At 41.1% G+C, this 25,356-nt stretch overlaps 1 long non-coding RNA gene across 1 annotated transcript in view; it reads right to left on the bottom strand.

Annotated features, from left to right (window-relative positions):
• Positions 1-11,606: 11,606 nt before the first annotated feature.
• The window catches only part of LOC142419506 (uncharacterized), a 69,914-nt gene continuing 56,164 nt past the window's right edge, over positions 11,607-25,356 (bottom strand). The window contains exons 3-4 of the long non-coding RNA XR_012778571.1: positions 14,931-15,077; positions 11,607-12,136 (exon numbers count right to left, since the gene is read on the bottom strand). This is a non-coding gene — a long non-coding RNA (uncharacterized LOC142419506). The remainder of the gene's footprint in view (positions 12,137-14,930; positions 15,078-25,356) is intronic.

Here is a 25,356-nt window from a genome sequence, read left to right as displayed (position 1 = left end):
TTCTAGGCGAAGGAAAGGCAATGAGGAAGGCAAAGGGCTTTCCTATTATTTTCTCGGAGTGTGGAGCACAAGGAGGGACTCCCACTCCCCACTCAGCTTTGCCCCTTCTTCTCTGGAGTTCAGGTCTCTCCTTTCTGCCTTCGCCTTTCCTCTAATGAGAGGTGCATTTATAAGTTATGCTGAAAATCAAGAAAAGCCTCAAGTCTATCTGCTTCCCATCTGACTCGCAGAAGAAACAGCTAGGTCACTGACTGTTGTAACTTGGCATCTGACAGTGTCTCCCAGACCCCAAGCTCCCCAGTCTCTCTGTACAAATGGGATAGCCTTTTCTTAGCAGACTTTTGCCCTGATTTTTTTTTCCCCACTTTTTAGCTTGTATTTCAGAAAATGCTCGTGTCTCGTACCAAACATTCCAATTAGCTGTTTTGGGGATTGTAAAATAATTTCGAGGTGTTACATATTTGTACTTGCAGTAGCTTCTCTAGGGAAAAAACCCCATCATTCTAATTTACTGAATTTTTAGTATGCAGATGGATTCTGGCCAAAAAGGATCCCACAGTAAATCCAGTTGGGGTCTCAGAGGGAGTTTTTTGTTTTGTACAGTTCTCCATGTGAAATAAGACAATATTCATTTCAGATTAACATCCGTATGGCAGAGTCTTTTAGATTCTGGAGTTTTCTGCCTGTCATTATGGGTAAAAATTTCAACAGCTTTTAAAACAGTTAGCAGCCTAAAGCCTGTTTCAAGAGGGATTTTGCAGTCAACAGCAAGGATTTTTGAAAGCATCTGTGTAAGGTAAAGGTCCAATTCCCATTGCCGTTCAGTGGGGCTTTGGGTGCTCTGCCACTTAGCTGGCTTCCCAGGTACTATTCCAAAGTCACAGATAAGAAGTAATGAGGAATCTTAAAACAGTGCAATAAATATTATTATTGCTGTTTAGTACATACATATTGGGGTAACCAGAGAGAAGAGAGCAAAATTCATAGCTTAAAAATAAGTTTCTTTGCTTTGGGAACGCTCAGAGAACACAAAGAAAATTAATCTAAAACCAGAGCTGTATTTCCTCTGTGAAAAAGGGAAAGATTAAGGTACCATTCAGATTATTTATATACTATTAAGTGCATTAGGAAAGGAAGGCAGGAGAGACCCGCATAAAGCCATGTGGAGGGATCCCTTAATACTGCAGTAAAGCAAACTGTAATTTGATTTCTCGCTTGGCACGCAAACCTCCTTCTCCTTCCTTTCCCAGTCTCCTACCCTTAACTAACAGCAGTTTCACCCGGGGAAGTGTTTGTGTTACAGCAATGAAGATGCTGAGCTCTCGCACTGTGAGGTGACACTCAGTAAGGCTGACCAACCTCAGTCCTCACATACCCCGCTTATGGTACCGATGGCAACAGCACTCAGAGTGCTTTCTCCACCTATACCAAGCTCTTCAAAAAGCATCTCTTCTCAGTAAAGGGTTTAGCATTCCCCTCTTATGTTAGGAAATGATAGCTTCTGGCTCCATTGTGAGTGTTTGCCTGATCTCATCATTACACCACAACTCTGTCTTCTTATGCCACAGCCCACATGGTGCCATGGTACTGTCTTATGGCCCATTTATCTCTCATGCTATTCCAAAAAGTGTCCAGAAAAAAATATTTTTTTGTGTCTGTGCACCAAAAAAAGTGGAAGGCACACCGGATTCTTCCTTTGCATGAGGATATGTATTCACTGATGGCATCATTTATAAACACATCACGTATTCCACCTAAAGGTGCTGTGTGCTCTGAAAGAGCCAAATATATTAGCATTCTTCCACCATAACTTTTGAAGTCGGCATTTGACTATTTTTGCATTTCTTCCAGGTTGTAGTTAGACAACTCCTAATTCTATGGGGAAAGCAAAGACTATAAAATGCCAGAGCTCCACTCTGCTGAAATAACATTAGCGAAATATCAAGTCCTTTATGATGTCATGAGGGATTCCTTAATGTGACTATAGCCTCCTAATGACATCATAAAAAACAACTGCAACATCAGAAAACAGCCAAGGGTCATCAATCAGCCCATCCTCTCTCCTACTCACCAGGGGCAGCAGCCCAACTTGCTCCTATCTGCTTTTTATGAGCAGTGCTGTCCGCTGAATAGCACACAGAGAAGAGACTAATAATCATACAAATATCAGGGAGAGCGGTCAATCATCACCTGAAATGTTCAGTACACCTGAGGGAAATTCGGGTGCTGTAGCCTGAAGAGTCTGCAAGTTTAGCATGTAGAAGAGACAACATTACCCCCTTAGAGGTGACCTGGTGTTCTCTGGGCAACAGGCAACACCAGTTAGCAATTCAGTAATTTTTAAAATGTGGGGAGAATGGGACTAAAAATGAATTCTTTGGTTGCTCTCTTCATCCTCTAGCCGTAAGCAAAAGGCTTTTTCATGTTGCCCAGATGCCCATCTGCATGTCCCATATTACAAAGACCACACTGAAAGAAGGCTTTGCATCCTCATATTGAAATGGGTGATAGTCCCAACGAGATGCAGTGGCTGCCAAATCCTCTGGCAAGAATGGAAACAGCCTCCTCCACATTTGAAAATGCAATGCCTCAGAGTTAAAGCCTCATTATGCTCTCTTAGGAATACTTGGAAGTTTTCCAGGGTTGGGGATGTCTCGAGGAGCTTCCCAGACTCTCAGAAAAAAAATAGTGACAGATACTGTGGTCTCCAGATGTTTCACAATCACTCTTGGAAGGTATTTAAAATGGAGCTTCTGCCAACATAGTGCTGACCAAAGAAAAGGGGGGGGTTTCTCAGATAAGAAGGGAAAGGATCTGGTTCCTTACCTTGTTCCTCACAATTTTACAACTGCTTATGCAGTGTGCTCCTGAGTGGGCAGGCTGTAGTCAGGGTACTTTACAGTGGGCCGTAGAAAATCCTACTTAGGCGTCCTCAAGCATGACTACTGTTAAGAAATTGTAACTTTTACAGGCGTGGATCCTAAGAGGTAACCAAGAATAGGGGCACACTGTGCTAAGCACTGAACAAACAGAGCAACAGAGAGCACTACCTGGTTAGATATAGGAACTTCTGTAGCTGGGAAAAGGGGTAAAAGAGCCCAGCAGAATAGGCAAGCTGATGGAAACAAACAGCATTAACATTGCCATAATTTAAGTAAAGGAGAGAATTCAATGCAACATAAATAAATAGGAAGGGCAGGAGAGGACAACCAAGAAAAAGGGTAAGAGGTGCACAAGTGGAATGAAACTGAGGTGAAGAGACGTGCGAGGGAAGGAGAAAGAAGAATGACACAAAACTAACCAGCACAAGGTAGTAACAGCCCAACGTGCAGAAAATCTTTGAGATGACTACAAGTCCTCTCTTGGCTTATGGTCTGGAGCCCCCGACCTAGCTCTGCTCTCAAGTTTTCCAACAGGACCAAGGAGGCAGGAGGGGAAGTAGCCCTCTGTACGTGCATGTGCAACCTGGCTAGATGACATCTTCCCAGCTTCATCTATCAGGGACCAGTGGTATGAGCTCCTTCACACACAAGAGTTTCCCTCTCCTATACAGGCTCCTGAGTCTTGTTCTCCAATACAAAGCAGAATTGCAACTCCCCAAAACAGTCCTATTCAGTTCCTCCCTATTTTACTCCTAAGGGGAAAGTATGACTTTCAGCTGGAGTACTGCCCTGTGTTCCTAGCTGGGTTAAGAAAAAATGGTCAGGAAGTTTCTCATACTCTAAAAATCTTATAACCTACTCAGATGGTAACTACACACTATAGGAGTGTTCCTGAACTATTAACAAGGATTACCCATTACTGTAGCACACACCGTATTGCAGACTTCTCTCCTGTAATCTCCTAGGCAATCTATGAGATAGAAACAGATTCTAAGCCACCAGAACACGGCTGATTTACTTCCCTTTCCAGCACTGCCAAAGATTCAAATGTTTCAAAAAGAGTTTGGCATCACAGTCCCCCAATTCGTTAACAACTACTGTGTAAAATTTTCAATTCAGCTAGCTCAGCCCCATTGGCAACATTTTAGGGTATCATTTCCTGCTTTGTTTAGGACCACACTGATGATTCTCAACACCTCTCTCTGAAGCAAGTCTGGATGAATTCTTTTCATGACATTTGTAAATTAGCAATACTTTAATGTTAGGATTATCTTCATGTGAGAGAGAAAGCAGTAAACTAGGAAAAGCAGAGAAGTGCCTTCCTGCATCATATGGGGCACAAAAGACATTATACAAACTCCCTTGGTTAAAAGCACTATGCCACTTCACATTCAATGCAATCATCATGACTATATCAAATAGTACTTTATCACTTCCATTCCCAAATCATCAGAATAATTTAAAAAATTTTCTGTATGCTTATTCTAGCCAAAACTATATAGTACAAACTGACATCAGCTCAGAGGGCACTCCGCTGTTCAGAGCAGATTTGAGCTACTCTGTGTCTGCTGTAAGGGCATTCTGCAGTTCTCCTATAAAACTTCTTGCAAGGAGAAAGATTCTGTGATGGGCTGATACAGGCTAATGCATGCACAGAAAGAGACTGTTTCAGAATGTGCACTGATCTGCCTGATCCTGTACCACTGCGATGCAAGCCGGACTGACTCTCATAATTCTAAACTATAAGCTAGTGAAAAATCAACTGCTTTTCATATAGTTGTCTAACCCCTCTAGTCTCCAGATTCTCTGCCCATTTGGCCTTGCTTTTTATTTTCTAATATTCAGCAGCTGCTCATACTGATACTCAGAATGAACTTTTTTCTTTTCTAAAATACGTAGCTGCTATTTCAAGAAAAGGCCATGGAGCAGAATAGGCTTCAGAATGGAAAACCAAAGTGATATGCAACTACATGAATCAGTTAACCACCTTGGTAGTACTAGTAACAGAGAACACCAGACTCAGAAGTCATGAAAACTTTCCTTGTCAATCCCCACATTTGGAGGCATTGGGAAGAGGAATTTGTTACAGCTCTAAAATTAACTGAAACTGGAGATTGTCTCTTGGCTTAACAGTGAGAGTGCACTTGAGCTCTCTATGACTCTGAACTCTTTTAAGGCCGTGCAGGGTAGAACCATCACCAGCTTTGTGTTCCACCTGCTCCTCTCCCTAAGCAGCTGCAGGGAGAAGTCTGTTTTCATAGATGATTTCTGATTTGAAGGTTGTGTTTTGACTTTACTTCAGGGTTCCAGTGTCTCACACCAGCCTATGGAGAAGCACACAGCACCCTTCTCCCCTCCTTTCCACATCCTTCGGTAGCTGCAGAAATGATCTTAGGGACGAACAACAAGGCAACAGCTCAAAGACTGGCCACTCTGGGGGCCAAGTCAATTAAATCAATAGAAACGAAAGTCATCCAATTACTGGGTGAGGGAGCAACCCCACTCCCTTTTCCTGGGGCTTAGAAGTCTCAGTTGCTCTGAGAGGCTTGTATCACCTTCCTTGGTCCTTGTAGTGCTCTGCTGGCTACTGTCTGATGAATGCCTGTCCATGCCAATTCCCCACCTTCAATGCGTGCTGGGCCAGTCATTTCTGTTTACCCATTAGCTAGTAGATACTAGACCAGTCTCCCCTTTTATTTATTTATTTCACAACATGAGGTAAAAACAATTTGTGTATTTTTTAAACACCATTGAGGAGGCTGGAGGGAGCAAGCCTCTGACAGAGGTGTGCAGAATGGGACAGTATCAATGGCAGGGCTTGGCTGAGGCATGTTCACACCCTCACCAGCATAGCGATTCCTGAAAACAGCAGTTCAAGTGCAAATCCACCTGAGGGCAGCTGCTATGACTTGCAGCCATACCCTGCTCAGGATGCCCCATGTGGCATTTTCTGCAGCGGGCAGTAGACCACACTGTCTGTGTCCCTTTTTTCAGCCCAAACCAATTCTCTGGTCAGAAGGTCCCCAGCGTGTGTCTCAGGAGAAAGTGGTCTCAATGGGGCCAGCTGAACATGGGCTAACGACTGATTAGCCAAGCCCAATGGACTGGCTGATCCCCGAGTATAAATCTTGTCACTTTATTTTTTTTATACCTTGCCATTAGTGTCCTCTTAGTTTCAGTCTTGCAGGACCAGTGCAACTGCCAGCCCACAAAGCCTGATGAGGTCAAATACTGCTGCTGCACAAACTCTATTCCCCAGGGTTTCTTTCTGTTTCTCTTTCTTTTGTTGCAAACAGCAGTCCTATGCTGAACGGTGCTCTCAAACAGTTCATTAATTTAAGGACACCAGAGCCCAAGCAGATCATTTACAAGTCAGCATGAAGTAGAGAGAAAAGGAGGAGGCAGTGCTGCTGGCACTTTGGATAAACAAGACATTCAGTAATTTTAATCTCAGTGTAACTCTGCTATTTCCAGATTATATAATCCCACTCTTGAAAGAGGGTTATTTGAGCAGACTGTCACAGTAAATAAACGCATTTGCCGCATATGTTAATTGCAGTAGAAAGCTGTTAAGCAAATAAGCTTGTTGCACCAAAATGTTATTCTTTTAGCAGGTCTGTTCCTTTCATGGATCTCCAATTCACAAGCCATGCTCTTTCAGAATGCACATTTCAGTTTAAGGCAAAGAAATGTGTTCACTGAACTGATCAATTTTTTTATTACGTTGACTTTTGGTTAAATTTTAAGGCATGCTGTGCCACAGAAGTAAATTCTTTTAAACAAGTTTATTTCTACAGCAAGATTTCAATGGAAAGATTTGAAACTGTATGTGGAGAAGCACTAACAAAAAATGTATTTTCTTAACAGATACTAGCATTAATAAATCCTGCAGCGTACTGCCCGACACACCCCACTCTAATACTATCCATTTACTAAATTCTGTTTATCACTTACTTCAGGGTCTATATTCTGTGGAAAAGCAGCTGTGTTACAATCTAAGCACTGATCATATTTATTGTTACTATTTGTTATGCAATAAAATCCCCTTAGCCGCATGTTATTCTTAAAAAAAAATCTTAGTTTTTGATCACGTATTTCTGATTCAGTGAAAAGAGGGGTATATATTATATACAGGGAGGGAATAATGGTATCATGGTGCTTCTAAATTCACACATTGTGGTTTCTTTAGGTAAGTGAAGCAGGCTGAAATGAAGCAGAAGCCTACGCAAATCAGAATACACACAATCTTCTGACAATCACTGAGTCTGCATCTTTCTTTTGTGAAATCTAGTAACAGCTGGTTCATTTCACATGCAACGTAGGAGCATCATACAGAACAGAGAAATAGAGAGCAGACTGGAAATGGACTGGTTCTGAAATGGTCATTGGCTTCTTTTCCTTCAGAGAGGTAGAGAATATCAGTGTTTCACATACAAACCTAAACACGAATTAACAATTCAAGTCATACATTTCCAAGCCGAGAGCCGTTCTGGGGTAGGTGATGGCAGTTTTCAAGGGGAAAAGGAAGTTGCTCTAATAACCTTTGATTTTTGAAAAGACAAATCTGATCTTTGTAAGCCTAAATTTGCACATTCAAGCTCACGCCCAAATTTTAAAAATAAATAAGAAATGTGGCCAAATGCATGTCCCTGGGATTCTTCATGGGATCAGAAAAAAATTCAGAGGTCTATGTGTGTGTACCATGCATCCAGACACATAAGAAATTACATGGCATTCTTACCTGTAATAGGTGCCAAAGCATTCTCAATCCATATTCACCAAAGTTTTGTTCCCTGTGTCACCCCAGAAAAATTCTTAGTTCTGTTTTTGGTAAACTTATGCATCCATGTCATTTCACTTGCTTATCAGGATCTCAGTCACACTTGTGCAGTGCTGTCAACCATATCCTGAAGGCACAGGAGTGCTTGAGGTATTCCTGCAACTAGAATTTACAGGGAAAAAAATAATCTACTGATGATGCATAAAATATCAAATTTAATTCAGTCTCTCAGAGAGCACAGGAAGACCATTCTGACAACAGTAACCACTCCGCTAATGTCAGCAGACCTGACTCTCAGGGAGAAGATGAGCTAAGTGAGGCCAGGTCAAATTCACATAATTACTTTTCAGAGCAGAAACACATTTCAAAAAGCATATGCAAGCAGTTTTAATTTCTCCTTTTGACCATTTCCGTGTATTATCAATGTACGTTTGCACTTCATGTAAAAGTCAAGATAAACTGAATATAAAGAAACTACCCAAAGCAATCTCCTTTCACAAGCAACCTGCAGGAAAATGTTTCCTTAAAGGGCCTCTAAATGAACCACATCGAGAAAATAAAGAACATTATGATCTGCAAAAGCTGTGTGCTTGCTAGCCATATACTGCTTAAGCACAGCATTCATAAAAGGGAAGCATAAAAAACCCCAACCAGCTTTAGGGAGTGCCGGAGCCAAGACAGAAGGAATAAAAATGGACTAAACTTGCAGGTGAGGAAAACAGAGACTCAGGAAGGTATATGAGCTTCAGAAATTCAGCAAGGCCTCTTAGCAGGACAGCACAGTGTAGGCGACATGTATGATATCAGCCAAAGCATGAAATGAACTAAGACTCAGTTCCGTCAAGTGAGTCTGTCTGTAGCTGATCTTATCTTAGCTAGAAGTCTTCCTCTTACACAAAACTTGGCAAACTGGACGGCTAATCCCACTAACATGCCATGAGAAAGACTGGGAGATTGTTATCCACGATGAGCACTGTCTACCTCGGGCTACAGAGCTTCATCTAAGCTCATCTTCTCACAACTCTAAGTCTGGCCTTTGCAGCAAAATCATGGGTCAGTTATGCTTCCCTGACATCTTGCAGTATAACCTTAAGCAACTTGGTCAAACTTCAGAGTTGGTCCTGCTTTGAGTGGGGGGTTAAACCAAATGCATCTAGAGGTCCCTTCCAAGCTGAATTAACCTGTTTTTCCATGATTCCAAGGTGGTTGAACACAGATGTTCCAGAAAAAGGGATGGACCAATTTGGGACGCTAGGTTGCTCCTCGCTCAAGGGGCAGTTTCCTCATAAACCAAGCTAGTTATCAACTTATATCCAAAGGAGGTTTAATCATTAATATAATAATTTAACTGATGCAATTACGTGTGCAACTAACATATGATCTCTTTAGAATCTCTACTGTTCCAGTAGTATACTGTCTTCTCCATACAGTCCCACAGCCATGGTCACATTCCGTGTCAAGTGACTGCAGGATTTAATTGCAAAACCCCCTTACTCTGCCTCATGCAACACGCTTAGAAATGTGCTAAAACCTTGTCCTGCACTGCCAACTGTAGCACTGGCAAGGTACCATCTTCGTATGTAACACCACTGTCTGCTTCTCAGCCAAAGAGACATAATCTCCTGTGTGCCACTAACTATGCATCCAGGAAGCTGAGGGAGACAAGTGAAGCCGGTTTCCTTCTGAACTGGTTGGCAGCCTCCCGTTTCAGAACAAATGCTATCTGCATTTTACCTTGGAACACCAAACCAGATTGTGGGGCACTCTAGTTCAGTTAGGAAAGGATTTGCTGTAGTCAGGGATGCCTGGGTACTAAGCTTCATTATTTATTAGGTTTGGTAAGATTTGTGGGGATGTCTCCCTGGCTACCCTTCTCTCAGTCTTTCTTCATCTGTGTTGAACATTGTTTCAAATGCATAATTTAAAAATGAAAAATGCCAGGCAAGCTCCATGAAGTATTTTTCAGAAAGTTTTCCAACCCTTCCCACCTCCACCTCATCCTGTATTTTTAACTCCACATTCAACTCACTGTCAAATGTCTGGTGGGACTCTTAGTACTGTGTAGAGAGCCTGGCTAGTTACATTTGTATGTAAACCCTATCATTTCACCCAACAGTTCCCAGGAAATTGTGGTTTTGAGGTCATTCTTATACTATTTTCATTCCATATGTAAAACTCAAGTTAATGATATCTGGGTCCATGGCTCTTGTCTTAACAAAGCCCAGTGACTCAGATCGTAGCTGGATGGTGCTTGAATTCATTTGCTCGTGCTCCAGACCCCAGATAAATACATACAGTTAGGACAGCAGACTATGCAAAGTGCTGAGTTGAAGTCATGTCTCGGGTACTACTTACATTAAAGCATTGTAGTAGCACATCTACTAGCAATAGGAGCAGATGTGTAGAACAAAGCACCTGGTGCTGAGGACCTGACAGCAACATTACACACATTTGAGATTTTTTTTTTGTCTGTTAGTTTGTTTTAAACTTTGGACTGGCTCTAGTGTGATCCCCCATGGGCCAGATACCATTTGCAGCTGTAGCTCATCATGAGCACTCCTGGAGTGCATCTTCCATTTTAGCGTTATCTGAAAGGAATCAAGGTCATGCACACAACGACCACCTCAAGATGAATACCAAGACACAGACAGCAACTCTAGACAGCTAGGACATCTCAGTTGAAAGCCCGCCACTGATCCCAGCTAAAACACTAATGTTGATGCAGCATCAGAGACGAACAGCTTTTGTACCTAAATAAATTGCAAACGTGGTTTTGTATGCTTCTAGGGCCTGTCCTCTGACAGCATCACCCAAAAAGGCTTCCACAGCTACAACTACTGTAATGCCAGGGGTACTGCACAATGTGTAACTGTGGACATTAAGGTGAGTAGCTTGCTACCTGAAGCTTTCTCATTGCAATATTTCCATCTTCCTGCTCAGATAATGTATTAATTACAGGTTGGAAAGGACTCATTACAAGTTCATAAGTAGAAGGAAACTAGGAAGAATCTTCACACAAATCAATAAACTAAAATCCCACTGACAATACTACTGCTTACCAGAGTTCACAAGACAAAGAGATATCTGAAAAAGCTAAAAGGACAAGGGGTAATGCATATCAAGAAGAGAAAAAAAACCCCACAATGCTAAAATGTGGAACAGTATCTGAATATGAATTCCTGGCGAGAAATAAATTTTTATTTATAGGAATAATATGTTGCAAAATCTTCCATATTCTTCAGAGCTTGTTTGCAGAGCAGAATGTGAGGCTGAGAATCATTAAAAGTTTCTGCCGGCAGTGGGGCATCTCCTGTTGAGGCACAAAATATAAATTGGTCTGTGACAGTAGGAGAGGCAGCAGGAAGTGAAACACACACTGCTGGGTGTTTGAAATTCCCGAGTCCTGCAGTCCTCATGTCTTCTTGACTTCTACCGTCTTTTTAGGTTTTTTCCCTCTGACTTCTCGTTAGCGTAAGCTGTTATTTGTGTTCAGAATCAAAGAAGGAAAACTGAACGATAAGAACACAAACTATTTTATGTTCTTGTGCATATGTAGGACTGCAGAAGGTGCCAAGTCCTTGCATGCACCAGGTAAGCAGAACTAAGGCTGGACTGCAAATTTCCTCTGAGATCTGACTTGCACAAGCCGTGCCGGATGCTTCTGCTCTACCTACAAGCAAAAAGCACAATCCTCCACTACACCAGGGATTAGAGAAACACAGTATATGTTAGACAAATATGTATTTCGGGGATTTTTTCTCTCTGCTGCCACAAAAGGTTATTGCTGACAGCTGTATATGAGAAATTATAGTGTATGTCGCAATCTTAAGGACACCACATGAAATTGCATTACAGCTGTGATGGCAAAAAAGCGACTATTTTTTGTTTTGATGGAGCCTATTACACAGGACTTCAAGTCACGTAAAAAAATGCTGGCAGTCTTAGATTTTCCTATTGCTTGAACTGGCAGAAATCTAGCCAAACTAAAGGAACCAAGATGACAACTGCAGTGATCCTCAAAGTCTGTTCTGAGAGGGAAAGTTGCATGCTCTTGTAATGCCTATTCATATGCCCTAAACCCTTAGTCCAGCTTCTGTGGTAGGTAAGAAAATGGGACATCTGATTAGTTCTGGTTTCCTTGCTTTTTATTAAGTGCGACTCATTAAGTCCTCATGTGACTTGTTGACAGAACTGAATGATACGATCAAGAGGTAACACTCCCTACACCTCAATTGGGAATGTCTCATTCTTGGGAAAACTCTTCCGTTAGAAAGAGAAGTGTGTACTGTGGGTCAAGAGAGAGATTCTACTCAGATGAGCTGCATTTTGTTTCCAGCTCACATAAAGATTCTCTGTATGCTGTTGAGTAAGTCACTTGATCTCCAGGTGTCTCAGTGTCCCATTCCTCGCTCACTTCATCAAGCTCTCACTTTGGGCAAACGTGGCACCCACTTGACTTCACCTCAAGGCACCACTGTAATAGAAAATAAATATTAATAACAATTAAGAGTGCTTGGACATGCAAGGCTAACTGTGGCCTGCCTGTGGCTGTCATGAATAAGAACTTTGCAGGTTTGTCCACAGAAACTACAGTTGTGTAAAACTGTCGTAACCACCACAGACATTTATCGAAGACACAGTCACACAGCAGCAACTCCATCGCTTTTCCAGACTTATAACTATTGTCCCAGCTTTGCAAGGTGATTTCTTTTCATGCACTTTGCTTTGTATGTTAAAAAAATGGCAAACACTATGGTATAAAAGCTAATGGGAATGTCTCTGTCAATGTATCAGTTTATGTCAAAAAAACCCCTCTGAAGTAATGCCAAATATAAAGTAAGTCAAATGTTTTAATGGAGATATTAATGATCTGTGAATAGAGGTAAAAGCTAATGACATTTGCCTTTTATTGGTGTCAGTAATCAGTATTCTCTATATGCAGATGGCAAAACCCTGATAAGCCTTCATTTGATTATTAGTGAATCTAGATCGGATATGGGCATCTTATTCAAAGGCGTATATAAAATTGTTGATACTGTCTGTCCTTTTCTCCCTATAAACATTTGTCAATTCACTCGCCATCTGCTGTTCTGTGTATACACATGCCCAGGCTAACGTTAGCTGAGGTTGCAATATAGCTATGTTAAATAATTTTATCTGATTTGTTGGATGATGGTATTTCTAATGGAAAACAACATGGTAATTTCAGAATGTTACTGATTAGATGAAAATGATATTGCATCAAAGTTACTTCCTTAATTTATTCTGAAAAAAACAAGAAGGACTTCTCTATTAAGATGCTTAATTAAAATCCATCTCTCTCCATACAAAATCTATACTTCAGGTCCTGCATGTCATGTCTGAAAAGAACAAAGGCTGATTAGCATCTTTTACACTCTGCTGTTCTGTTTGTCACTTAGACGTTCATTACAGCAATTCCAGCCAGGTTTAGAAGGTCTGAGAGAAAGGGTGCTATTATACGGACTGGCTGAGCACAGGCAGAAGGACAAAAGAATGCAGCTGAGCTTTTTGGGTTTATAGAGAAAATGGGGGGAGTGGTTGGAGTCCAGATGGGACTGGGGGTGGGGTGTGATGGGGAACAGTTCCTACTTGGAGGGAATCTGTGAGAACACATCACATAAATAATGTCACAGGAACTGATGCTAAAGTCAAACTGCTCCATCACTCTCCCAGAGTTTCAGGGTTCCCTCCCAAACATATAAATAAAATAGGGAAAAGGCAATCTCAGCACCAGCAATATGGCACACACACACATGCATGAACAGAGACACAGACACACACACAAACTTATGCACTCTCACAAACAGGCTGGTAAGAACCACAAGGGAAAAAAAATTAAATTCCATCTTTCTCTCAGTGAAGCAGTGAATTACATGTTGCTGAGTTGTAAAAAAAACCCTTCCTAGCCTTTAGTGCCTCTTTCTTTAACATATTACCTACAGAGAACTTATGAGAATATGAGAACTTTCCATCTGTCCTGTTCCTGAAAAATGGAGTTTGCATCAGCCCAAGTTTGCATCAGCCCATCCAACCTCATTGGATCTGATGCATCATTTAGCTGCAAACCAAGATGATGTTGGTTTAAAATAAGAAAGGCATATACTATAAAATTCTTAAAATATTCTTTTATATCATACCTTAAACAAGAGAAGGAAGCCCTAGCAATACTACATACTGTTATTTGCATGAGTGGAAAGGAAAATAATGAGGTAATTAGCTGCAAGTTGGGCAGAACATCTGGTGAAAGCCTGACATTCACTCTTACAGAAGGTCTAATTCTGTCCTTGCTTACATTTGTCTGCATTGGGAAAAGCCTTCTTGTAATCCACGGCATTTGCAGTGCTGTACAATGAGACTCATGATCAGCTCCTCTTTACTGCTACACCTCAGCAGATTCTAAGATATAACTGGTGGTTGGGTTTGGGAGCAGTGCACATGAAACCCACTCCCTCATAGTAATCCCTAGCAAATCTGACAAGATGCCTCTTACTAGCCCCAGGGCATCCTGAACATATTCGAGTACCCCAGTCTCCCTGTCTGAGAAGCATGCCTGCCAACTCTCCAGCAGGAAATGTTAGGTGAATTTGGGGAATATTTTGGTATGTAGAGCAGAGCTAGAAAAATGTGTATTTTGCTTGCCTGCCTGGGGTCAGTTGGCCTTCTCTCAAGCCTGCTTCCAGCATTCCTAGCATGTCACACAGGAGCTGGGAGCACAGAAGATTTTTCTCGAGTGTTGCAGGTGACCACTAAGAAATTACATTCCTCTGCTGTGCCCATCAAAAACAGACTGGGGCGGGGTGTGTGTGTGTGTGTGTGTGTGTGTAACAACAAAGCAGTGTGCCCCTTGCAGTGCCCATTTTCTTTAGATTTACTAGTGTAAATGCTCCAGAGTCCTTAGAGGCAGGGCTCAACTCACGCACAATGCTGCATGCTGTTCTGACAGGTGTGTAGACAGGCAGAGAAGATTCAAAGAGAGGAGAAGGAAGGATTAGCTTTTGCTAATTTGTGTCAGCATGACTTTGACCCAGAATTGTGATCAGCAGCCATGCTATTCATAAATCCAGCCAAGCTCCTTTTAGTAATTTTCCAAAAGAGCTGAAAATATCCTTGGTATCCAGCTCTGGGTGCAACACAGATTATCCCAAGCATCCATCAACTCACTTTATTAAGTGTCAGGCAACAGACTTCAACTCCCTTTTTAGATCGAACTAAAATATATACAAGAGATGGTTCATTTAAGGTGTTACCTCTTGTTCTTCTCACTTAGCACTTGGGAGATGTGTGAAGAACGGCTGAGCAGGCTACAGAGCTTCTCCCAGGTCCTACGCTGTGCAGGGCACAGAAAGCTTCCTGTTCTGCTCATCACCACAGAGGAAACGAGTGCAGGGTGCTGCCTGAGAACAGACGGGTGAGAAGGATCAGCACAGAGCAAAGAAGCTGCAAAGCAGGGGGGACACAGGGTTTAGGTGCAGACAATTGGAGGGATGAGAACAAAACAGATGTCCAGAGGAACGGCACAAGACAGGCATAAGGAGATGGTTTTCTGAGGACCACTCCCTATGGACTGCCTGTTTTGAGACAAAAATATTAATCAGGAAAGTCCCATATACACCTGAATGCATAGGACCACCCAGTGTCAGCCTCAGAAATTGTGTTCTCCAAAGTCCTCTGTTCTCAAAATATCTGCAAATAAACAATTAAAAGACAATTAAAACAATTTAAAAATAAACAGTTAAAATTTCAACATGCAAAAGCTGAAAACTCTGTGGTACGGTGTGCATTTGGTCGTCTCCTATATTTTTTCTGTTATACATAGAATACAATTTTCCCACACTACAAAGAACTATCATCGAGTGCTGACATCTCCACCACTACAGGCACACTGAATAGAGTTCCCTATTTCAGAGACTACAGATTAAGTAGGGAATACACTAATGAGACAGGAAACCAACAAGAGACCATTATGCCAAACTATTCAACCTGCTCCTGATGGCTTATTGTCCCATGCAATATAGATTGTTTACTTAAAGTGGTCTATATCATACTATTATATGATTTTTCACTGTGGTGTGCATTTTGCCACAGTTTGTACACTTCTTGGGAAGAAGAATTTTGCCAGTGACATCTTTGTTCAGAAGCACCTAAAAAACCAAGTTAGCATTCTGGAGTTTTTCTAAACAGTTTGGTTTTTTGGGTTAGAGGGGTTTTTTTTTGGTTTTGGTCCTAGCCTTTATTAACCCTCACAGATCTGGCAGGCTCACCCTTCTTAGGAGAGATTGGCAGCCAGCCATAAATTATGTTAGGCAAGATAATTTTCTGAAACAAGCTAGAAATCATGGGTTATTTGGGCACAGAGGACAATACTAGCTTTGCCAAATCATCAGAGGCGTGCATTTGCTCGAGGTTCCTTCTGAATGCGTAAAGTGATTATTAATGGCTGTCTACCTTTGGCAGATGTAATTTTATCTGTCTTTTCCCCTAATCTGATCATCAGCTCCTCCATCTTGCCCTCACTCATCAGTTTCTCTTTCACATAATATTTGTGTGGCTCATCCAGCAGTTTGCTATTGATAGCCCAGTTAAAGTTATCACCATTACTTCCAGAAAGGCGCCTGTCTTCATTTCATCCTAATTCCCAAAGTCATTCCATTCCACATGAAAAAATAGGTGCCAAAACTTGCTGACTTTTTATAATTTTGCCCAAAATGAGACAACGTACAAAAAGATGGGGAATTGCTCACTTATGTAAGTGTAACAACTTTACAACACATTCTCATGTTTTCTGCACTTACAAAAAAGTGTTATAGTTTTGTTGGTAAATTTGCTTCCATTTCCCTTCTGCTGGGGAAAGACTGTTCAGCTACCTTTCCTGAACACAGGCTAGTATGCATTCAAACACTGTATATATTCCTGTGCTATCACCTGGATGTCACATCTACATCTGCTCTTGGGGCAATCACTGTCATCCAAGTAGATTCTCTCCTGCTCTTTTGTACTAAAAAAATTTCCTACATCATGAAGCACCCGTTGGGTTTCCAGGCCACACAGTGAAGGTATGGAACAAAGTATCTGCAGGACTGTTTGGTTGGCTGTGAGAAGATATTAGTGAGCTAGAATTTAAACGAAGCATCTAGAATCCTCTGTCATCCAGCTGTTCTGCTGTTTTTAGTTTATGTGGACGCACTGCTCTTTTCAAAGAAAAAAGTTCCGTTAATACCAAAACATGGCAATATCTACATCTTGTTGAATGCTGAGGTTGATGCTTGCTGTGTATGTTCTACTGCAGGTGACCATTCCTAGAAAACCAGTGGCTCAAAACCAAGTGCAGCTGCCCATTTCTGACCATTGTAATTAAGAGTGTTGTGGACCGAGACATTTGTACTACTCATGGAGCTAAAGAAAGAAGATAAGAAACAGGAATCAGCAACCCAGCTCTTCTGTGGGTGAATATACAGCTAAGTTGTTTTTTGTGTTTTTTTTTTTTTTTCCCAGCAACCATAATTTCAGGTATTAAATAATTGCACTTAAAACTGGAATAACATGTATGTAACTTGTAATTGTATTCATACTGTAATTACTGCGCATGATAAAATAACTTCACAACACATTCAGCCATATACTACTTAGTGAGAATAATCCATTTAATTTCTATCACAGATACACAGGCCGTATAAATATACAAGTATAATAATATGTCGGTTTAACCCCAGCTGGCAACTAAGCACCACAGAGCCGCTCACTCACTTCCCAACAACTGTGCTGTGGTCATTCACAAAAAAGCAAAGAGGTACCAGCATTTCCACAGACACCTTCCACTCTCTGGAATTAACCACTTCGAAGAGGCTGCATTACAGACCTCTCTTCTAACTCTGACATACACTGACTTTGGTGGGGATTATGGCAATGTTAGTGTAGTTTCTGTAGTCTACTAACCTACAAACCGCCTTCTTTAAAGCCATGATGGATACAGCACGTGATATATCACTCCTGTTCTCTGAAACTTAGGTACCCTGACAGGAATAAAACTATGACAGTAACACAGTGTCAGCACAAAGACAGGCTAGACCTTGCATGGTGTTCACGACCTTATTAGTAGAGTAACACCAGTACCAGTTCACACAGGACACAAAGCAAGGGGAAGGAAAGAAGCCATCAGAGAAAGCAAGGCTGTAGTCACAGTACTGTTAGTACTACTTTTCCCTTTTTGCTTTTCTAAGACTCTGGCATCTTTACAAGGAGCCTGACTCCCAGAACTTGCACACGTCTAATTGGAAATCAGGAAAGTGTGTTCAACAGACACAGTGGAGAGACAGGCTGTTGAATATTCTTTCTTTCATCACTGAAGGATTCCCTGCTGGTTGTAATCAAGATCCATAAACTTGCAACTTAAGTCAGTCTGAATGCTGTGATCCCAGCCTCATTTATGGCTGCTAAATTCAACCATATGTACACATCCGCTTGTGTTCTGATCTACTGTGCAAGAGCAAGAATTATATGAGATTCACTGGGTTAACTTTTCAATGTCATGATGTGATGATACAAGGCAGGAGCTCTAACCCAAGAGACACAGGAAAATGAAACTGGACAAAGCTCCAAACAGAACAGTACTGTGAAGAATGATCCTGAAGTGGTCCCCAAGGAATAAGCTGAACTACTTAATAGATCTTTTTTGTCTCTTTACATCTTTACATGCTGAAACTCCCAGTTAGTATTTGAGCAAAGTACGACAACAGTCAAAATCTTCCTCTGACAAATATGTGCTCTAAAATTCAAGAAATTTACACAGAAATGTAAATGTAATTTAATTTTTGTTTCTTAAAAAAGCAAAGTGAAAACAAAAAAGTAAATGTCTTCAAACTGAAATAAATGCAACACCAAGTTTATCTGACTGTACAGTCCCTTATAGATGATAATTTATTTTAGCAACATGACATCTAATATTGCTGCACTACATTTTTTTACACATATGCATGTAAAGATAGGAACATCTCCTATTGTCTGATAACTCATTGCTCAATTAATCGGTTCGTGTTTAGCAAAGTGGCTATTTCTCAGTGGGGACTAATCACACGCCAGCTATGAACTTTAAAGTAAACCCAATTATTAGTTAACAGAAAAGAAACAACCTGTAAGGCATCTTAAAGAATGCAAGTCTTCATTATAAACTGCTGAATGGAAATGCACAAATAGAAAGGTGGCAGCAGGCGAAGTTTTCTTGCACAGAGAAGAAAAATATGTGCAAACCTAGCTTTCCCTCCACCTTCACAGCAGTAACAGTATATTGAAGCAACAGACTTCAGATTTTTTTTCCTCTCATCACTGAGAAGGATACCCTGCTGGGTGTAATCAAGAGCCATAAACTCAGGGCTTCACTCAGTGTGAATGCTGAGATCCCAGGACTGGCCTTGTTTAGTGATATTAGTTTCAGACCTACGCTTGGCATCCCATGCCAAGGCATTGCATGTCAGCCGGGGCTATTGATTCACATTTCTAGTTCATTTTTAGTGTCATTAACTTCACACCAGTATAAAGTAGTGAAGCATTCAGCTAAATTTAAGCCATTAACATTACATTTCAGTAAATATGGAGTGGAAGACTTAAAGCTGTAAGACCAAGGTGTTGCACAGACAAGCAGTGAGAAAAGTACTCGCATACCTCACAGCTTTCATTTCTCTTTATCCTTGTCTCACAGGCATTGTCAGAAATTAAGCCTGTCTGATAGAACTCCCTAGCATCTGTAAAACTTTTCTTTATTATAAGCAATCAAGCTGAAATTTTCATGTTATTTGACAATATTTTACCTGCATAGTTGCATTCTCTGAGAATTCAAGTTCCCTTCTTTATTTGCCACATACACATCACTGTGATCATTCCTCTTCTATATATCGATGATTTTCTTTTAGACATTTGTTTTTCATATGTTATGTACATCAAAATGTCATTAAATGCTGGGGCAGGAGCAACAAGATAGCTATATGTACTTACTCTGCGTGATTAATACTGAATGTAATCTTGCTCATAATATACTTGTGTATAATTTTGCCTGTAAATTATTATAAATAGTCTGAATATTTTCACTTCAAATTACCCTGAAGATATCATAGTGTTTGCTTACTTCTAATATAAGTCTTTCTATCTGTCACCATTTGTCAGTGGTGTCTAGGCCAGAAAACATCCATCCTTACAAAGAGGATCCTCCTTAAAACAGTAAATGCTTTTAAAGTTGAAATGGTGTATTCAAGATGCTAACCTGAAGACCTCCAAGCGTGGGACTCTCTTTGAAATCAATGCCAATTTCTTGGTGTAGAGGCATCAGACATGACCATGGAACAAGAATAATAATGCTTACAGTAGGAGTGCTACACGCGAGCAATTCCCAGTGTGGCCAATTGCACATGCTTTCATGACGAAGTGCCCGCTGTCCTGGGTGCAAGGAGCTCTGCAGCCTTTCCACCATGCTCTGACTGCAGAGAGCTCTTCCAGACGACATGGTGGCTCATCTCCAGCTTAGTTGCTGCCTTGATTGTTCATTTTTGAATGCACAGAGTAAGCTTGTTGAGGAAAGCACCATGTTTTCTTTGTTTATAGGCAAAATTTAGCGTAATCTGGCTTCTGAGGGAATGAAAAGAAATAAAAATTTGCCCAATTTAGTTTGCAAGTTATAGTCCTTTACATAATACAATACTCTACAGCAGTGCTTTTTGGAAATACTCATAAGTTTTCATTTTTCCGCCTTTGTATTTCTCACTGTCTGCAGCCTGCAATGCATCCCCTCTTCAGATGTACTAAGGCTAGTGACTTTTGCTGGCTTTGTGCGGATTTATGTTTGAGTGCTCTGTGGTTTATTTGCTCATTTGGAAAACACTGAACAACCAAAAAAATTAAGAATACTTAAAAATAATATTAATTTTTTAAAGTGTACATTGTAGAAATTAATTCTATCTTGCTATTTGGCTGCAAATGAAATCAAGAATTACAGTTATGACATGGAGTTTCCATGCCCACATAAATCTTTCTCAAGATTCACATCACTTATGCAAATTTGTAGTTTGTGAAGTTGTGCTTAAAACCAAAAAAAAACCCCAAACCCAGAAGATTCACCAGTGGGATGTCTTCAACTAGCACAGCCTGATCCTTCTCCTATTCTCTAAGAACATAACTCTTAGGCTTTTGATTCCCTTAGTCTTGAAACTATAAATTTCTTATTTCTATAAGCTCTTTTATTGTTACCCACATAGTCAATAGTGTCATTTTCATTCATATCATTCTGCAGGGAAGTAAGAGGAAATGAACCAGACGGAACAGAGCTATAAATAAGATTCAGCTACCCTGTTCCAAGTGCAGATTCAACAGCATTCTTTTAAAACCACAAAAATACAGCTTGGGAATTATGGGAAGTTTTCTTCTTACTGGAGTTCTGAGATTAGCTTTCATGCAGTGGCCACCCTTTATTATTGACTTATGTGAATAAAAGATGCATTTGCTTAGAACTAGCTCTATGAGTACAAACAACAGAGCAGGCTCACATTGCAAGTACACATTAGCTCATGCTTATGAGAAAAAGAACTCAAGAATCATAGAATTCTTAAATACAAAGGATTCCACTTAGAATTACTTCTTAATGTAAAGAGGCTTTAGGCTAAAGAGGAAAATCTCACAGCAAATGGATTACCATGGGTTTCTTACAGGCTTGCTGTGCAATATGCTGGATTGTTTGCTTTACAGCAAGATAATGATGTATAATATGGGTTACCTTTTTGTGTGGAATTTGAGGGGGGGGAAGCACAAAGTCCACGGGCAATTTTGCTGGGCTGACAAAACACTGCAAATACCAGCTTTATGTAAATCCTTAGGAACAAAATAGGCCTACTGGTGCTCTGCCAGAGACACATGGGCAGCAGTTTTTATTCTTCTCTCCAATAGCCTAACACGAGGGAACCAGTTCCATCCAAACTCGGCTGTCTGCGGCAGCGGAGGCGAGGTGCTTGTGCCCCAGCACGACTGAGCCACTGGAGAAAACACAGCAGCAGCAGTTGTGGGGAGAGGGAGCAGGAGAACCACTGTGGGAAATCGCAGTGCATGCAAGGAAACATTGTGAGAGCTGCACATCCAAGAAGGGAGACGGGGAGCAGCTTCAGCAGTTTCATGACTGGGCACATGTTCTTTGGGAAGATGCATAGATAAAAACTCACTTGACAAATGCTGGCAGCTGGCAAGCTTGGTAAGTTGCCTGTGGCTACACAAGGGTATGGATTGCAGTTAGTTTTCCACAGGTTACTCTAAAACCTCGCAGCTGACCTTCATTTGCTAATGGTTAGGGATATCTCTTAATTTTATATTTCCCTTCCTATATAAAGGAGCAAGATAGCAATTAACACAAAACTACAGATAAACATAACTAGACAGGTGATACAGACAAATGCTGGAAAGAGTCAGTTGAAAATCTTCTCTGAAATAGAAAATTTGTCAGAAAGAATCCTTTTGTTTCTGCCTACATACATACAGCTCCAGGATGCACAGCAGAACGGCTTTGAAATGTAAGCAAACAAGAATGGCAGTCTTGTGTCAGGCTGCAGGCCCACCTAGCCTGTGTCCTGTCCCCACCTAGCCTGTGTCCTGTCCCAGACAGCTGCTCCCCACAGATACCTGGTGCAGAAGCAAAGACAAGACATTCATGGCACAATCCTCCCCATGGCATCCTGTCTTAACTTTTGGCCATCAACGTTTTAAAGGGACTTTCAGAGTCAGAGGTAGCACATGGAACATGCCAATACCTGCAAAAGGACCTATATTTCATGAGTCTCTTTCAATCCCTTTTGGATCCTATTCACACTTCTGCTGTCTCTGATATCCAATTAATTCACAATTAAGTAAAAAAACCAAACAAAACAAAACCCACTTATGGATGAACATGTAATTAGGTGCCTCCAGTTCTAATATCCCAAGAAACAGTGAATAACATTTCACTAGTCACAACATCACACATGAGTTTTGAGAGTCTCTAGCATTGCCTCTCCCCTCTTTTGCAAGCAAGTAATTCTTAGTCTGTCTATCACCATCCTGTATGAAGGCAGGCTGTATCTCCAGTCATCCATGTCAGATCTCTCTGAATCTTTTCTGGTTTTCTTCATATTCTTTTTGAGACTAAATACAGCATTCAGGATGGGGGTACCACACATTGTTTTTTCTAGTGGCATAATAATTTTTTCTGTTTTCTTCTCTATTTTCTCCCTAATATCTAATGTTTTCTATCCCTTTAAAATGTTACTACCGTGTATGTGTGGTGAATGAGCATATATAACCTCCAGCTATAGATACTCTGGGGAATGTAATAGAGCTAAGCATTTTGTATGTCGACTGCACCAGCTGAGTGCAAAGCCATAGCTTTACAGGCAGCCATGGCCACCAGAGGAAGGTGGGTAAGTTATGCGCGTCATTGTTCTGAACAGCAAACAAACGGGTTCCTGCATTCTGAAAATCCTGTTGGAGAACTGTGCTCTTCAGAGCAGTACTGAACTTCTTGGCCACAAGCAGATACACTGTAGCTAAAGGCCATTGAGACACAGATTGTTCAGGTTCAGCCTGTCAGAAGACTGATACTGCAGGAAAGCCTTATAAAACAGACATGGGTTTATTTCAGACAGCATCTTCTTCCTTGGGATTCCAGTTGTGCCTTCAATCCTGCCTGAGTCTTCCACATAGAAAGTAAGTTTCACATGCAGATATTTGGTTTTTGCAGAAACTATCAGTGCCAGTGAGCATCACTTGAGAGTGTCCCTTACCAAAGCAAACAATTTTTAATAGTAAGGCAGGAAACCACTAGCCATATCCTCATTATGTACTTCTGTACAGAAATCCTAAATGCAAAATTAAGTTTGTTAATTTTTGATGAAATATTCATCTCCCTTCAATCTATTTCACTGTGACTAGATGATACTGAATGGAAAGCAGAAGCAACCACAGAAAATTAGAACTTGTACAGAAATGCTATAAAAATGTTCAGAAAGCTGCACAGAAAAGTACATTTTGATTGCTGTAGGTCTCAAAGCTTTTAGGCATGCAGATGTCTGTATAGCTTGTGAGTGAATATTCCCTTAGAAATTTCTAAGTTTCATTGTATTTCCAGCAGTGTGGTTCATTCTTTTTCTGTATCTTGTTGCACAACTTGATATTTTCAGCTGATGCCTCTGTAAAACAGAATTTATGAAGTATATGCAAAGAGCCTGTCCTGACAGTCCTATTCACATTTGTGAAGTGATGAGTTGGAGTCAAGTGCCGTGAAGACTCTCTAATTTGATAATTAATGCAACCCATGGACTTGCTAAAGTATAACTGATGCTATATTTTACTATCCTCTCCTAGCCATTCATTCTTTGAATTAGGGTAACCGGATAGATCTTTAAGTTATAAGGACTAGGTTGTGCTGAAATAAAGCATTAATGAAAATGAGAATTTAATGATCTAGAGAGAAACCTGACAGTACAGCTAAAACCGCAGGGGAGCAACAACAGTAACCCTGAGTATCTCACCTGTAATTAAAAGTGCTGATAAGCCCAGGTATTGCAGCTCATTAATATTCAAGTGTAAAAATAGAAGACAGGCAAACATGGAATAACAATATTGAGTCTGTCCTCTCTCCGTACACACTTGCTTCTCACTTCCCATGAGGGACAGCAGCATCTCAGACCTAGGCCAAGCCAAGCACTATGCTGCAAACTGTCACATACAAGCCAAAATAGCCATGCTTTCTGGAAGTTTAAGGGAGGGGAATTTTCTGCTCTTGCTGATTTATTCTGTGCTAAGAAGTTGGTATCTAAGGATGAGTCTTTTGTCATATCATGCATCACTGACAGACACTCCAGAGATGAATGATATTAAAAAAACCCAAGAACTGTTTGTTGCCCAAGGCATGTGCTAGTTTGTTGCCAGTTTATGTTTCACGCATAATGGCTCTGTTAGCTCTAACAACCTAAAACTAAAGCAATGAAACACACTCTGCAGATACCTTTGGGACCCTCATAACGCTCCAGGAACGGGGAACCTTTTTGAGACCCATCTCTGGCAATACTCTTTGACCTGTTAAGGCACACATTCCACCACTGCCCTGAGCAGTGCCAAGCCTTGGGTAGTTTCTACAGTGTAAAATTAGGTTATACTAGGTGTCTGAGACTGAAGTGATCTTTGTAAGAACAGTAACCTTCCAGGGGTCACACCTGTGTGTCTGTCTAACTGTGGATGCAAAAGCCAAGCTTCAGACATCAGTCCCTCACAGCAGCATTGTTGGCACTTTGTCCCAATGTCGTGGCACTGCCAGCGTGCTCTGGTTCCACACTGCAACAGCTCCTAGCCTGTGCAGGCTTGGACGTACTTGCTTCACTGAATGAACCTCCTCCCCTCACCTGACTGCATGGCCCTGGCTAAAAGGAACAGAGAGCATGGTCTGAGCTGTGCTGCGCTTGCCACGAAAGGGAAATGTGGCAGGTCTTCTCATAAACAGGGGAGGAGACCTTGCAGCCATTCACAAAGTATGTAAGCCAGCCACATGGCTCAACACATCAAGAAAGCTCACACAAATGTTACACCCCTTTTCTGAAAACCATGCTTAGTCTTGAAAGAGAAACACAACTTGACTCCAACTCAGACAGGTGAGCCAAGACTTACATCCTCCTTAGA

This window comes from Mycteria americana, chromosome 21, assembly GCF_035582795.1.
Source record: "Mycteria americana isolate JAX WOST 10 ecotype Jacksonville Zoo and Gardens chromosome 21, USCA_MyAme_1.0, whole genome shotgun sequence".
Lineage (NCBI taxonomy): Eukaryota > Metazoa > Chordata > Aves > Ciconiiformes > Ciconiidae > Mycteria > Mycteria americana.
Note: the sequence above shows the minus strand (reverse complement) of the source record. Positions and strands in the feature narration are given on the sequence as shown.